The following is a 15,403-nucleotide window of genomic DNA, read 5'->3' as shown; positions in this document are numbered from 1 at the left end:
GTCGGAGCACCACTCATGGTAACCTATTGAATTAGAGGAAGCTGTAGGTATTATTGCAGCGTAATCCATTAGAGAATCGAGAACTCAATTAACATTAAGAACTTTTCATATCGGTGGAGTATTTATAGGGGTACTGCAGAACATGTACGAGCCCCTTTTAATGAAAAAAATAAAATTCAATGAGGATTTGGTTCATCCTACACACACTCACGGGCATCCTACTTTTTAATGTTATATGGACTTGTATGTAATTATTGAGAGCGAAGATATTATACTTAAGGTGACTATTCTACCAAAAAGTTTTCTTTTAGATCAAAATGATCAATATGTAGAATCGGAACAAGTGATTGCTGAGATTCGCGCGAGAACATACACTTTAAATTTTAAAGAGAGGGCTAAAAACATATTTATTCTGACTCGGAGGGGGAAATGCACTGGAGTACCGATGTGTACCATTCACCCGAATTTACATATAGTAATGTCCATCTTTTACCAAAAACAAGCCATTTGTGGATATTATCGGGGGGTTCATACAAATTCAGTGTAGTTCATTTTTCACTCCACAAGGATCAAGATTAAATAAACATTCATTATCTTTCTGCCAAATGAAGATATATTTCTAGATTCTTAGTGAATAATGATCAGGCGAGACACAACTTATTTAGTTTGGATTTTTCTGATAAAAAAGAAGAGAGTTATGATATAATGCATCTTGTTTATCTCGATGAAATGGGCAAAATGGTTATTTCGATTCTAAAAATATTTATCATGTTCAGTATATTATCGATGACTTCTCTTGCATTATCGGGCATGAGTGGTTTTGTTACAGAATTGATAGTCTTTTTTTAAATAATTAATAGCCAAAAATATTTTTTAATGCCAAAAATACTAATTACTTTCGTAATGGAATTGAAATGATATTAACTTCTATTTATTCATTATCTATGTCACGTCAAATGTTTTATGGATACAACCCATTTAATGTTATATGTTCTTTTTTATTATTTTGACCCACGAGATTTATTTTGTAACCCCCTCAGACCGATACGGGCAACTCGATCCGATTTGGAGTGTCAAATAGGGTCACCGGAGCGACCCACTGTAAAAATAACGGAAAATTTAAAACTTTTATTAAAACATAGAACTTATAAAATGATTTATCAGTATGCATAGATAAAACAGATTTTCAGACTCGCATATAAGACAAAATACAATTACATGCCCCCTAATCACATGTACCATACTCTGCAAGCAACGCCGGAAGAACTCCTTTACTGGTGTATATAGATACACCAGTACGATTCTTTTAACCTGAAAAGGTGAGTAACAGGGTGAACTTTGGAAAGCTCAGTAATACAGAACTACCAAATGATGCTGAAGAACGTGCAGATACAGATAAACATATATTTCCTTATTGGTTCCGAACATCTACAGATTTTTATGCTCAGCGGAGATCCTACTGATATTTCAAGTGGTAACAAACAATGAGCTTTCAATTCAGATAAGTATTTCGAATGACTGAGTTTAGGAGATCAGAATAGGTTATCTAGTGTGTTCCCGTTAAACCAGTAAAAAGATACAGATCTTTTCAAAGATATATATATATATATGAACACTACCCCATCCACCACGAACAAAATGTGTAGGTTCCCCAAAGCCATACAACCCCGTCACGTCCAGTAAGGCCCTGAGCACAAAGCCGAAGAGCCTTTAAGTATTCTTCCTCTAAAAATACCCCCAAATAAAACATGTTCCGTCCGTAAAAGGATATATCAAAAATCAAAACATAATTCAGGCCAAGTATCATATCAGAATCCATGTCAAATATCATATCAGAATCCAAGTCAAGTATCAAATTAGAATCCACGTCAAGTATCATAACAAAATTCAAATAAAAAATCAGATAAAATATTCATGTGATTAGGGAACACACCAGAGTTTACAGATATTATTCAGAGGTACTGGATAATCTTATCAGGCAGAGAAACACGGCTCTTCAGTATGCCCATAGAATGTTGGAATTTAGAATCACTATTGAAAGGGTTCATTAACTGACAGAATCATCAGTTATTCAGAATATGAATTGAACTGATAAGGAATAAATGAAGGTTTAGGGCAATTATAGTCTGTGTCGATCTATCGGATTATCGAAATAACTCAAGCTGAACAACTCCCAAAACTAATGCATATTTCCCGGTTCATTCTTTGTCCTTCAGGTATTCACTCTTTAATACAAAAAATTATTATCCATAAATCATCTTCAGAATCATCGCTGAATAGGTCTTCCAATGGTTTTCATTTCTTTTCCACGCTTCCACGATATCATGAAATACTGACGTGCTTGATTTGTAGTTCATGACCCATAAGGACAGTACATCTTATAAACTCATCAAAGTTTCTAGACTTATCCAAATCACTTACTTAATCCTCCGTCATTGAGGTTACTTAGCTCATTTAGTAGTCAAGTCTATTCCAGTTACTTTGAGGTTTTCCAGAATAATTCAGACGTTTCTGAATTTCGAATACATATTGTACTTCCGTTTAGTTTAATTTGTCTAACGAATATCCAATTCTTAGTACCAAATGCGATCTAGAGTTGAGTTGAGCTGAATACTTCCAAAATTATCATCGAGCCAAACTTGAGAAGTCGAACACGCATTCAAGTGACATCTATGTCGTTCTGGTACTGATATAACACTAGCATTAGTTGCTCGGGTTATTATGTGATCCATAACTTTTAAGAGCAGTACCACACCCATGTTTATTTGGATTTCCTTAATTAATCCAAGACATCTACTTAGTCTAGACCATAAGGGCATTTTGGTTATTTTGGTGCTTAATATTTTTCCATTCATTTCAAAGCTTGAGGATATCCATTCATTCCTGGGCTTGGTGATATTCTTGAGTAATTCCCATTTCAGAGGTATTTTGGTCATTTTACAAATCCAGTGTATTTCAATCATTTCCTTCCACTGATCTTATTATTAAATTCAAACTTATCATTTATTTCAGTCCTTTCGAACAATTCTGACAAAAGAACACCACCGATAAATTGTTCTTAACTTGGAGATTTTTAGATCAATTGTCTTTTCAGAAGTTACCAACAGGTTATCAGGAATTTTCTATAGGAAGATAGAATCTTAACAATTAAATATGTAATTTATTGAGTTAAGTCTGAATCCTCAAAGTACTTTCTCAATCAAGGTCAACTCGGACTATTTTTACCTCTTAAGGGCATTTTTATAATTTCTTAACCAGATAATTTCAGTATTAAATCTTAATGAAAAATTATATAGTTTAGAGATCCTATGGTTAATTGCTTTCCCGAACATTCTCAGATCTTGAAATGATTCCAATAACAGGCTTCTAGCATCTTACAAAAGCCCTCTTGGGGTTAAAAACCGGTTATTCAAATTTTCTAAGCAAAACTAGCATTTTCCATACACATCAATAGTTTCATCAGCTCAATATGTCTTTCCAGAGTTATTAACCAATTAACTGAGCCATTCTTGTCATTTTACAACATAAGGGTATTTTCGTACTTTAACCAAACCAGGGTATTCTCATAATCTCTCGTCCAAGTACCTTTAATATTTAACCTTTGATAATATAAAATATAAGTTACATAGCCAGGGCTGATTCCTTTATCAGTAATCACAGAACTTGTAATTTATTTCTAACAATCTCTCTATTTCTTATATTAGTCATCCGAGCCGTATTCAGTTATCGAATTTCTACCGCATTCATATCGAGTGTATGAATTAATTAAAACCCCAAAAGTGACCAAACATGTTCAATCATGCATTTACTAATATCAACATGTTCCATAAAGCATGAAAAGGTAGTAAAGTATTACCTCGATTTCCATGCAATACTGGTCGACCATTAATTTCCATTCGAACATCCTCGATCCTTAATTCAACTTCTAATAATTCCTCAAATATATAATAATATAATTTTCATAAAAAATAGGGCTTAATTCTGAAAAACGGATCAAATCAGATGATAAATCAGTTAAAAACAGCTTACCGAGTTCGAATTTGGCGAAACAGACCCCAAAAACGAAGTCAGGACGATAAAAAATGTCATGATCGATTTACCCGAAAAAACTCAACGGTCGTTCAATGCCCGGTCAACACCGGTTAAAGTTCTGGTCAACTGTGGTCAACGGAAGTCAACGCCGGTCAACGGATTGGGTCGGTCAGTCGGGTCAAGTCGGGTCAGACCGGTCAAACCAATTTTTTTTTCTTTCACGTGCAGAACCATCCCCACGCATAAGGGGCGACACGTGGGGCGCGTGCGGTGGCCTGGGTTATCCAAATATTCCCGAATTTTTTTAAAAAAATTAATTTAAGGCATTTTGAGACACTTACTAAGCTTGATTCACAATTTTGAACGGTGGAGAGCTCGATTCCGAAACGTTGGAAACTTTGAATTTCTCACCCCTCCACGCGCCTACGACTACAGAGACACGGATATCACCGGTGGACTCAGAACGATGCAAGGAACACGATGGTGCGGGAGGTGTAAAAAATGGATGGTCAGATTGACGTGAATCGATGAAAATCTAACAGAAATTGAGTTAAAACCGATGGTACTTGCGATTAAAATTAACAACGAACAACGTTGATTCACGATGATAGGCTTGAGGAGCTTTGTTCATCGGTCGACAACGAACACGATGGTGGTTTCGGTTCATCAAACGGTAGTCAGACGGTGAGTAGATCAGAGTGGAAAGGAGAGTCAAAGGGGGAGGGAAACTGGGAAAAATCTGCAGAAACAATCGGGGGAGAGAGTTTATAATTCTCTCCAAAATAAAAATGGGTAAACCATGAGTTTAGCCACTGAATTTCATGCACCTTATAAAACAGTCTGCCAACTTTGCGACTTTACACTTTAATCCTCAATTTCTTCCAAAATACCAATTAAATCCAATACTTTATAATTTCTAAAATTTTAGCCCCTAAATTAGGGTGTGATAATTCTCCCCTCCTTAAAAGAATTTCGTCCTTAAAATTCATTCAAATCACAAAAATTCATAAATGAAACTTCCATCTGTTCTTTCATACCTTCAAGTAACTTTTACAGAAGTACGGATCCTCAATTAATCCTTAACCAGTTGAGTATACATTCTCATTAGAGTTCTCCCTCGTTCCAATAAAAGAATCATAACAAATTTATCCTTGTAGAATCAATTCAACATTGGTTACGAGAATAGGCTCATAGAGCGATAACATATCCCAATTTCATTTCTGGAGTTGAATCAGAATTTCACAGATGAGTAACTCTAAAATGGCTCGTGAGGTACTTTACATAATTCAAATAGACGTTACTGGTATTCATTCATGAAAAGGTAAAGCCTTACCGGATAAAACATAGGTTTGCTTGTTACAGATAGGAACTTAGCCTTGGAGTTCCGGCTAAGAGAAATATGATTGTATTCTAGGGGCATGTACTGATCAGACATCTTTTTAAAATTCGACCGGCCGATCTATCTTGAAAAACTTGACTCAACCATAGCTCTGATATCACTAAATGTAATCCCCTCAGACCATTGCAGGTAACCCGATCTGATCTGGAGAGTCACATTAGGGCCACCAGAGCGACCCACTGTAAAAATAGTGGAAAATTCAAAACTTTTATTAAAACATATAACTTATAGAATGATTTATCAGTATGCAGAGATAAAACATAAGACAAAATACAATTACATGCCCCTTAATCACATGTACCATACTTTGCAAGCAACGCCTAAAGAACTCCTTTACTAATGTCGATAGATGCACTGGTACGATTCTTTTAACCTGAAAAGGTGAGTAACAGGGTGAGCTTCGGAAAGCTTAGTAATACAGAACTACCAAATGATGCTGAAGAACGTGCAGATATAGATAAATGTGTATTTCCTTATTGGTTCGGAACATCTACAGATTTGTATGCTGAGCGGAGATCCTACTGATATTTCAGGTGGTAACAGACAATGATCTTTCAGTTCAGATAAGTATTTCGAATGACTGAGTTCAGGAGATCAGAATAGGTTATCTAGTGTGTTCCCGTAAAACAGTAAAAAGATACAGATCTTTTAAAAGATATATATATATATATATATATATATATATGAACACTACCCCCATCCGTCACGAACAAAATGTGTAGGTTCCCCAAAACCATACAACCCCGTCACATCCAGTAAGGCCCTGAGCACAAAGCAAGCCTTCAAGTATTCTTCCTCCAATAATACTCCCCAAATAAAACATGTTCCGTCCGTAAATGAATATATCAAAAATCAAAACATAATTCAGGTCAAGTATCAAATCAGAATCCATGTCAAATATCATATCAAAATCCATGTCAAGTATCAAATCAGAATCCAGGTCAAGTATCATAACATAATTCAAATCGAAAATAAAATAAAATATTCATGTGATTAGGGAACACACCAGAGTTTACAGATATTATTCAGAGGTACTGGATAATCTTATCAGACAAAGAAACACGGATCTTCAGTATACTGATAGAATGTTAGAATTTAGAATCACTACTGGAAGAGTTCATTAACTGACATAATCATCAGTTATTCATAATATGAATTGAGTTGATAAGAAAGAAATGAAGGTTCAAGACATTTATAGTTTGTGTTGATCTATTGGATTATCGAAATAACTCAAGCTGAACAACTCCCAAAACTAATGCATGTTGCCCGGTTCATTCTTTGTCCTTCAGGCATTCACTCTTTAATACAAAAAAATATTGTCCATAAATCATCTTCAGAATAATCGTTGAATAGGTCTTCCAATGGTCTTTATTTCATTTCCACGCTTCCACGATATCATGAAATACTGACGTGCTTGATTTGTAGTTCATGACCCATAAGGACAGTACATCTTATAAACTTGTTGAGTTAATCGATTGACTAAATCGGCCAAGAAGGGGGTGAATTGGCAATAAATAGTTTGGTGGAAGCTTTTGCAGAAAATTGAAAGAAATTGCACAGTGATTTAGAGTGGTTCGACTTTATCAACCAAAGTCTACGTCCACTACCTTAGCTATCCACACTAAGGATTTTCCAACAAATTCACTAATTTGTTCTTTCTTTTGAGGCCAAAGAGATAACCTTACAACTCCCTCAAGAATACACCCCAATTCTTGAGAACACTCTTTTCTCAAAGAGAAATACAAATTTGCAAACTTACAAGAAAAACCTCACAAGGCAAATATGTTTGAACAATTCTAGAACAAAGAAAGAACACTCAAGAATAAATACAATTGAGCACAATAAGTGTTCTTGAAAGTAAAATGAATATTGAATGAAAAATAGGCTTGAAATGCTCAAACTTGAGGTTTGATGCTTTCTCTTTGATTTTCTCTTGATTCTAATTGCTTGATGTTTCTTGTTGTTGATCAATGGCTTCTAAGTTTGCTTAAATACACCTTGAATCACTTTTGAATGTTGGGGATGATTAGAGAAAATAATATAGCCGTTTTAGTGTGAAAATAATTAATAAAACAGTTTGGAGCGTGGGGGGAATCGGTACCCCCTATGGGGAATTGGTTCCCTAAGTGTAAAATTCAAATATTTTGACCGTTATACAAGGGGGAATCGGTACCCCCTGGGGGGGGGAATCGGTTCCCTCCGAGCATTCTGGATTTCTCGGAGCGAAACCATTCAGAGGGGAATCGGTACCCCCTTGGGGGGAATCGGTTCCCTCTGAGCAATCTGGAATTTTTGGCTTTGAAATGGTTCGAAATACTTTGTAAAATTATTTTGAAATTGTTTTAAAATTAAAACTTAATTTTACACTTGAGTAAGGATTAAAAATGATCTTTGAAAGATTTGGAGTAATGTTTTGATATTCGAATAATTCTATTGAATATACTTAGAAAATCATTTGGAAAATCTTAAAATTCATTTAATTTATTTGTTATATCGAAATATCAAAATGTTTTCAACAATCTCCCCCTTTTTGATATAACAAAACATTTTAGTAATTTTAAGATTTTGAGATTTTGAAATCAAGTTTTGAAATTACTCACCCTTACTTTAACATTTCTCCCATTTATCATTAAAAAAACACATTTAACACTTCTCCCCCTTTTTGTTAAATCAAAAAGACATTTTAAAGAATTAAACAAGGTTTTGAAATCATTTAGCCAATTGATTATATTTTAAGCTGCTAAGATCACAAGCAAGAGAAATGTTAGCCATTAGTTTCATAATCAATATTCATAGTTAATGTGAAATGGAAAAATTGGTCATATATCTAATCATGAAGTAAATGATGCAATGATGAATAAATTTAATCACACCAAATAGATAATTTCTAACCATTCATAAATCCAAACAAATTCAAAGTCAATCAATCCACAAATTCAATCATTCCAAAATATTCAAAATGTTAAAACAATAAGTTTGGAGTTCAAAGCAAAACATAGAATCACATATCAGAATTAGGAGGAGGAAAACGAGCTCGCATAGCGACCATTTCGTGAGTGAAGTCATTAATACGCGCGTTGGTTGCTTCATTGTTTGCACGCATCTCCCAAAGAATTTCTAATTGTTGAGCTCCCATTGTGGATAAGTGGGATTCTATAGAAGTAAAGCGCAAATCCATGGTAGCATATCGGAAATCGAATGTCTCCATAGAGGATTGAAAATATGGAGGCATTTGATGCATTTGTTGTACTTTCTCCTCGGGCTGCCCAGGCTCATCTTCGGCTTTATCGATGTCTCGCATTAATTGCTCAAGCTCGAGATCTTCGTCAGCTTCGGGTGGAGCTTTTGAAGAACTAGCTCCCGGAGTATTTGCAGAAGATCAAACCCATTCACCGGTTTCCTTATCCTTAATCTATCCCGCTCTCATTAAGGAAAGAAGGTTAATTTGTTTCTTAAGGGGAAAAACGGCATCTAGACCAACTCTAAGCCCAGCTTTGGAAAACATATTACTCAAAATACAACCGTAAACAAGAGATGAACAGAGTTTCTTGTTAGGAACAAGATTTACGGTTTCAACAATTTCAACAAAAATATTCTGAGGTAGGTTAATTTTAATATTGTTTTCTAAACAATGTAACCACCAAAGATCTAAGGCTCTAAGAGTAGAATAACGACCTCCGAATGGTCGAAACCACCAAGAAATCATTAGATGAAGAAAACGTTCATGAAGGTCTAAGACACTTGCACTATCCCTTCTTTTATAACGAGATCCTAAAACATGTTTTTCATTTGAAATACCATCATTATCTAATCCGAATGTATTGGCTATGTAAGCTGAGTCAATATATAAGAATTGTCCTAGGAGGTAGGAACGAATTCCTATGGTTTCGGTTTCAGTTTGGTTTTTAACACAAACGACATTAGAATAGAAAATACGAACAAGTTGATGGTAAACGATGGGTTCAAGGTCAAAGAGTTTATCAAATTTCCACTCTTGTAAAAGAGGAAGATATTTAAAATTGATAGCTAACATAGCTTGACAAGAAGGAATACGTTCTTCCCAGATATTGTAAGAGTCAAAATATTGATAATACCAAAAACGATGATTTCTAGGACCAGGATGATTGAAACACAAATTTTGGATAGTCAAGTTAGGATAAATGGGATTAGGATTAGATATTGGAATAGGAGGAGGATTTGGAGGTGGATTTGGTTGACGGTGTGAGCGACTAGATGATGACCTAGCACGTTTAGGATTGGACATGGTTTAGGAAATCGGAATAGAATTGATAACATGCAATTTAGAAAACACATGTATGCAATTCAATCAATCCCAAAACTCAATTGAGTCCTCAATATTTCAAGGTTCTCTAAATCAATCCTAATGGGTAAAGTTTTTGAAAACCTTTTGAAAAATATGGTTTTGAGAAACAATATATGTATAGTTTTCATAACAACAACATAATTTAATCAAAACACAATAATTTGAAAATTGATTTTTTTTAATTTCGAACATTTAAAAAAAAAATTGGAAAATTCTTGTGTTTTTGATGAAATTGGTTGTAATATCTAGTTTCTAATCACTAAACAATCAATGCCCGATCTAAAGTTCATCCTAGAACTAATTAAAACAAGTCCTATGTTCAAAATCAATAAAATAGGGAGTTTAGAAAATTTTACCTTGAATGATGAGATTGAGTGGATTTTGATGTTGTTTGCACGATTTTAATGATGATTGCAAGTTTAGGAGATGATATTTGAAGTGAATTCCGATTAAAATCGATGATTTGAGGGAAGAATGGAGATAGGGAGACAGTTGAGAGGGAACGGCGGAAGAGAAAGGAGAGGATTTTTGAGGATTTTGAAGGATTCTACCGTGTATAACCAGAACCCCAGGGGGGTATCGATTCCCCTGTGGGGGGAATCGGTTCCCCTTCAAAGGGGGAATTGGTTCCCTAAAGGGGGAATCGATTCCCTCTGCACCAAAATGTTAAAATCCGATTTTAAACACCCAAAATACTAAATTAATTTCCTCTAGTGGTATTGGCAACTCATATATTGAAAATTAATTATGTTCAAACAATTAAATTAATCTTTAAACAATATTTGAACATAAAATTAATTTTTCATCAAGAATCATAAACTCCCCCTAACTAATATCAATGAATGCAATCAAAAATTATTATTATAAGCATTTTTCATTTATTCTTAAAAGTTCCAAAATTATTTTAAACACTAAGTGAAGATAGGTTGGTCAAACCTAATTCTCTCCTAAGTGTCCAAAATCTTTCCTTGTCTAAGGGTTTTGTAAAGATATTCGCTAATTGGTGCAAAGTATCAACAAATTCTAGAACTACATCTTCCTTAGTGACATGGTCTCTAATGAAGTGATGTCTTATTTCAATGTGCTTAGTTCTAGAGTGTTGGATGGGATTTTTAGTGAGACAAATAGCACTAGTATTGTCACACTTGATAGGAATGGTACCTACTTCAATTCCATAATCAAAAAGTTGTTGTTTCATCCATAAAACTTGGCAACTACCAGTGAAATGTATTCGGCTTCAGTGGTAGATAATGCAACATAATTTTGTTTCTTTGAAAACCAAGAAATTAGCATATTTCCAAGGAATTGGAAAGTACCGGAGGTGCTTTTCTATCTAATTTGCATCCTCCATAATCCACATTAGAAAATGCATGCAAGTTAAAGCTAGAGTCTCTAGGATACCAAAGTCCTAAACTAGGAGTGTCCTTAAGGTATCTAAAGATTCTCTTAACAGCTAGTAAATGTGATTCCTTAGGACATGATTGAAATCTAGCACATAAGCTAACACTAAACATAATATCCGGTCTACTTGCAGTTAGATAAAGCAAAGAGCCAATCATTGACCTATATAATTTGACATCTATACATTTACCTCCTTCATCTAAGTCAAGCTTTGTTGAAGAGCTCATTGGAGTGTCATAAGGTTTCCCATTTTCCAATCCAAACTTCTTGAGCATATCTTTGACGTACTTAGCTTGATTGATGAAGATGCCATCTTTTCTTTGCTTGATTTGGAGTCCCAAGAAAAATGAGAGCTCCCCCATCATGCTCATTTCGAATTCACTTTGCATTAGCTTAGAAAATTCTTGGCAAAGAACTTCATTAGTAGAACCAAATATTATATCATCAACATAAATTTGAACTACTAATAAATCTTTACCTTTATGCTTTAGAAACAATGTAGTGTCAACCTTCCCTTTTGAAAAACCTTTTTTAATTAAAAAATTTGACAATCTTTCATACGAAGCTCTAGGAGCTTGTTTTAAGCCATAAAGAGCTTTTGTCAATTTAAGAACATGGTCTGGAAATTTTGAATCTTCAAAACCTGGAGGTTGTTCCAAATACACTTCTTCCTTTATAAAACCATTTAAAAATGCACTTTTAACATCAATTTGATATAATTTAAATTCATGAAAACATGCAAATGCTAGTAACATTCTAATTGCTTCCATCCTAGCTACGGGAGCGTATGTTTCATCATAGTCTATGCCCTCTTCTTGAGTATACCCTTGAGCAACAAGTCTAGCCTTGTTTCTCACTATATTACCACTCTCATCAAGCTTATTCCTAAATACCCATCTAGTACCTACAGTAGATTTATTACTAGGCCTTTCAACTAATGTCCATACTTTACTTCTCTCAAATTGATTTATCTCTTCTTGCATAGCCATAATCCAATGTTCATCATTTAATGCTTCTTTAATATTCTTAGGCTCTATGTATGAGATAAATGCAACATAATTACAAATATTTCTAAGAGAAGATCGAGTTGTTACCCCTTTGGATGGATCACCTATAATTTCACCATCCTTGACATAGTTGTACTCTCTTGGATAAGATACTTCCCTTTCTTCAATGGTTGGATTCTCAAGAGGATCATGAGTTTCCTCATTTTTTGTTTCTTCATTTGATGATGGTTCTCCAACGTCATGTCTAACGTCATTTGTATTTATAACACCTACATCATCATTCACACAAGAATCCTTCCTCGGAAGGGGATTATCATCGAAAAAAACATGTATAGACTCTTCTACAACTAAAGTTCTTTTATTAAATACACGATAAGCTTTATAATTTAAGGAATAACCCAGAAAAATTCCTTCATCACTTTTAGCATCAAATTTGCCAAGGTTTTCTTTACCGTTGTTTAAAACAAAACATTTACATCCAAAAGGATGAAAATAACTAATGTTAGGCTTTTTATTTTTGAAAATTTCATATGGAGTTTTCTTTAAAATTGGCCTAATCATTACTCGATTTACAACATAACAAGCGGTATTTGTGGCTTCCGCCCAAAAATATTTTGGCAAATTATTTTCACAAAGCATGGTTCTAGCCATTTCTTCTAAAGTTCGATTTTTCCTCTCAAAAACTCCATTTTGTTGAGGGGTTCTAGGTGATGAAAAATTATGGCTAATACCATTAGAGTTACAAAATTCAGTAAATCCAAGATTTTCAAATTCAGTTCCATGATCACTCCTAACACTAGTTATAGAGTAACCTTTTTCATTTTGGATACTTTTTGAAAATGTGATGAAATGTTCTAATGCTTCATCTTTTGTACTTAAGAATAGAACCCAAGTATATCTAGTATAGTCATCTACCAAGACAAATGCATATTGTTTTCCACCCAAGCTAGTAGTTCTAGTTGGCCCAAAAAGATCTAAATGGATCAATTGTAAAACTCTACTAGTTGATACATCATTAATGGATTTAAAAGAAACTTGCTTTTGTTTTCCTTTAGCACAAGCATCACATATTTTATCATTATCAAATTTTAGTTTAGGCAGCCCTCGAACCAATTCTCCTTGAACTAAACATTGCAAAACACTCATACTAGCATGTCCTAGTCTCCTATGGCATAACCAACTATCATGCTCATCCTTAGCAACTAGGCATAAATTAGTCATATCAAAAGAATCTAAATGCACCATTTATATGTTTCCTATTCTATGACCAACAAGCATAATCCGATTAGATGCAATGTCAATGACTTTACAACCATTAATTTCAAATAAGACATTGAATCCTTTATCGCATAATTGACTAATACTCAACAGATTATGCTTTAATCCATTCACATATAAAACATTTTTAATTTGTATGGAAGAGGTATTACCTATTGTACAAATACCTTCAATGTGACCTTTTGAATTATCTCCAAAAGTCACTTCTCCTCCATTTTTGGCGTTAAGCTCAATGAACCGGCTTTTGTCTCCGGTCATGTGTCTTGAGCATCCACTATCAAGGTACCATGAATTTGAATTTGTTTCCCGTACCTTGTAGCAATGCTCCTTTCCCTACAAACATAGATTAATTTTTGATTTTTGGTACCCAAATTCTTTTGGGTGCATATTCATTAGTTTCCAAAATCCTAGTCCCCTTAGGTATCCATTTGTGTAGGATATTTTTATCTTTAGTAGTAATGAGTTCTTTAGGAACCCACATACTTTTAACGATTTTTCCATTAGAATTTCTTTGGGGACCTCTATGATTGTAGTTTCTAGAACATTTTCTAACAAAGTTGGATTTTGAATTTCCACCTTTTTCAAAATGTTTTGTTCCAACTTTATCAAAGGAAGTTTTAAGATCATCAATTTTCTTTTGATGATCATCATTGATCTTTGAAAGTAAATTTTGCAAATCTAAATTTTTCTTTTCAAACTCTTCTAGTTTGATTTGCAAATCTTTGATTTTACTTTCAAGATCGTTGTTGGTTTTGGATATGAGTTTGTTTTCATTTTTCAATTTTGAAACATCATTTTTATATTTTAAAAATAATTTCTCATAATCCGAAGCCAACCCATTATATTCCTCTAATAACTCATCATAGGATAAATCATCAAAATCGGATGAGTTAGAGGTTACCTTAGAATCTTCCCCGAATGCCATCAAGCACAAGTTAGCTACTTATTGTTCTTCTTCATCGGAACTTTCTTCATCTCTCCATGTAGCCACATGAGCCCTGTGCTTATTCTTTGATTGACCCTTTTTCTTCAATTGTGTGCAATCATATTTGACATGCCCTGGCTTTTTGCATTCGTAGCAAATGATTGGGTCCTTCTCTTTTGGTTCATTTTTGAGGCCTTCATTTCGTTTGAATTTTCTTCCTCGATAAGGTCTCATCATTTTTCTGAACCGTTTGGCAAACAATGCCATTTCCTTGTCATCGTCATTCGAATCACTCTCATTTTTGTGGATTTGAGAGTAACTCCAATGTTTTTCTTCTTCTCCTTCTCCTTTGGTGTCTCGTCAATCTTGTCGAGGTCCACCTCATCTTCGAGCATCATTTCATGAGTGAGGAGTGACCCAATTAGCTCTTCAAGAGTTAAGGACGTTAAGTCCTTAGACTCGATGATTGCCATCTTCTTTAATTGCCACGATTTTGGGAGGGAGTAGACTAACTTCCTCACAAGCTTTTCATTTGAAATGATCTCTCCATATGATTTGAGACCATTGACAATTGTTGAAGATCTATCCGTCATAGCTTTGATATCTTCATTTGGTTTCATCCTGAAATTTTCATAGCTATGCGTTAGAATACTAATTTTAGATTTCTTTACCTCATCGGTACCTTCATGAGTGACTTGAAGTTTGTCCCATATTTCTTTGGTGGTTATACACGATGAAACTCTTCCGTATTCATCTGGTCCAAGAGCACAAAAATTGTTATGGATGGCTTTGGAGTTGAGCTGGAACATTCTTGTCTCTCCTTCACTCCACAACCTTGGATGAGTGAGAGGTTTGATGTATCCTTCTTCTACGGCATTCCATGCTCCCATGTCACCTGCTTGAATGAAGTACATCATTCTATTCTTCCAATAGGCATAACTAGCTCCATTGAAGAAAGAAGGCTTGTTGACGGGCATCGAATCGAGACCGGAGTCAAAGTTTGAAGCGGAGGCCATTGATGACTTTGATTATCGATA

The 15,403-nt window shown here is 34.5% G+C and overlaps 1 pseudogene; it reads right to left on the bottom strand.

The window, feature by feature from the left end:
• Positions 1 to 10,719: 10,719 nt before the first annotated feature.
• LOC120135674 lies at positions 10,720 to 15,124 on the bottom strand (annotated as a pseudogene).
• Positions 15,125 to 15,403: the final 279 nt, after the last annotated feature.

Source organism: Hibiscus syriacus, unplaced genomic scaffold, assembly GCF_006381635.1.
Source record: "Hibiscus syriacus cultivar Baekdansim isolate YM2019G1 unplaced genomic scaffold, ASM638163v2 tig00110610_pilon, whole genome shotgun sequence".
Taxonomy (NCBI): Eukaryota; Viridiplantae; Streptophyta; class Magnoliopsida; order Malvales; family Malvaceae; genus Hibiscus; species Hibiscus syriacus.
The sequence above is the reverse complement of the archived record's forward strand: the minus strand, read 5'-3'. Positions and strand labels throughout refer to the sequence as shown.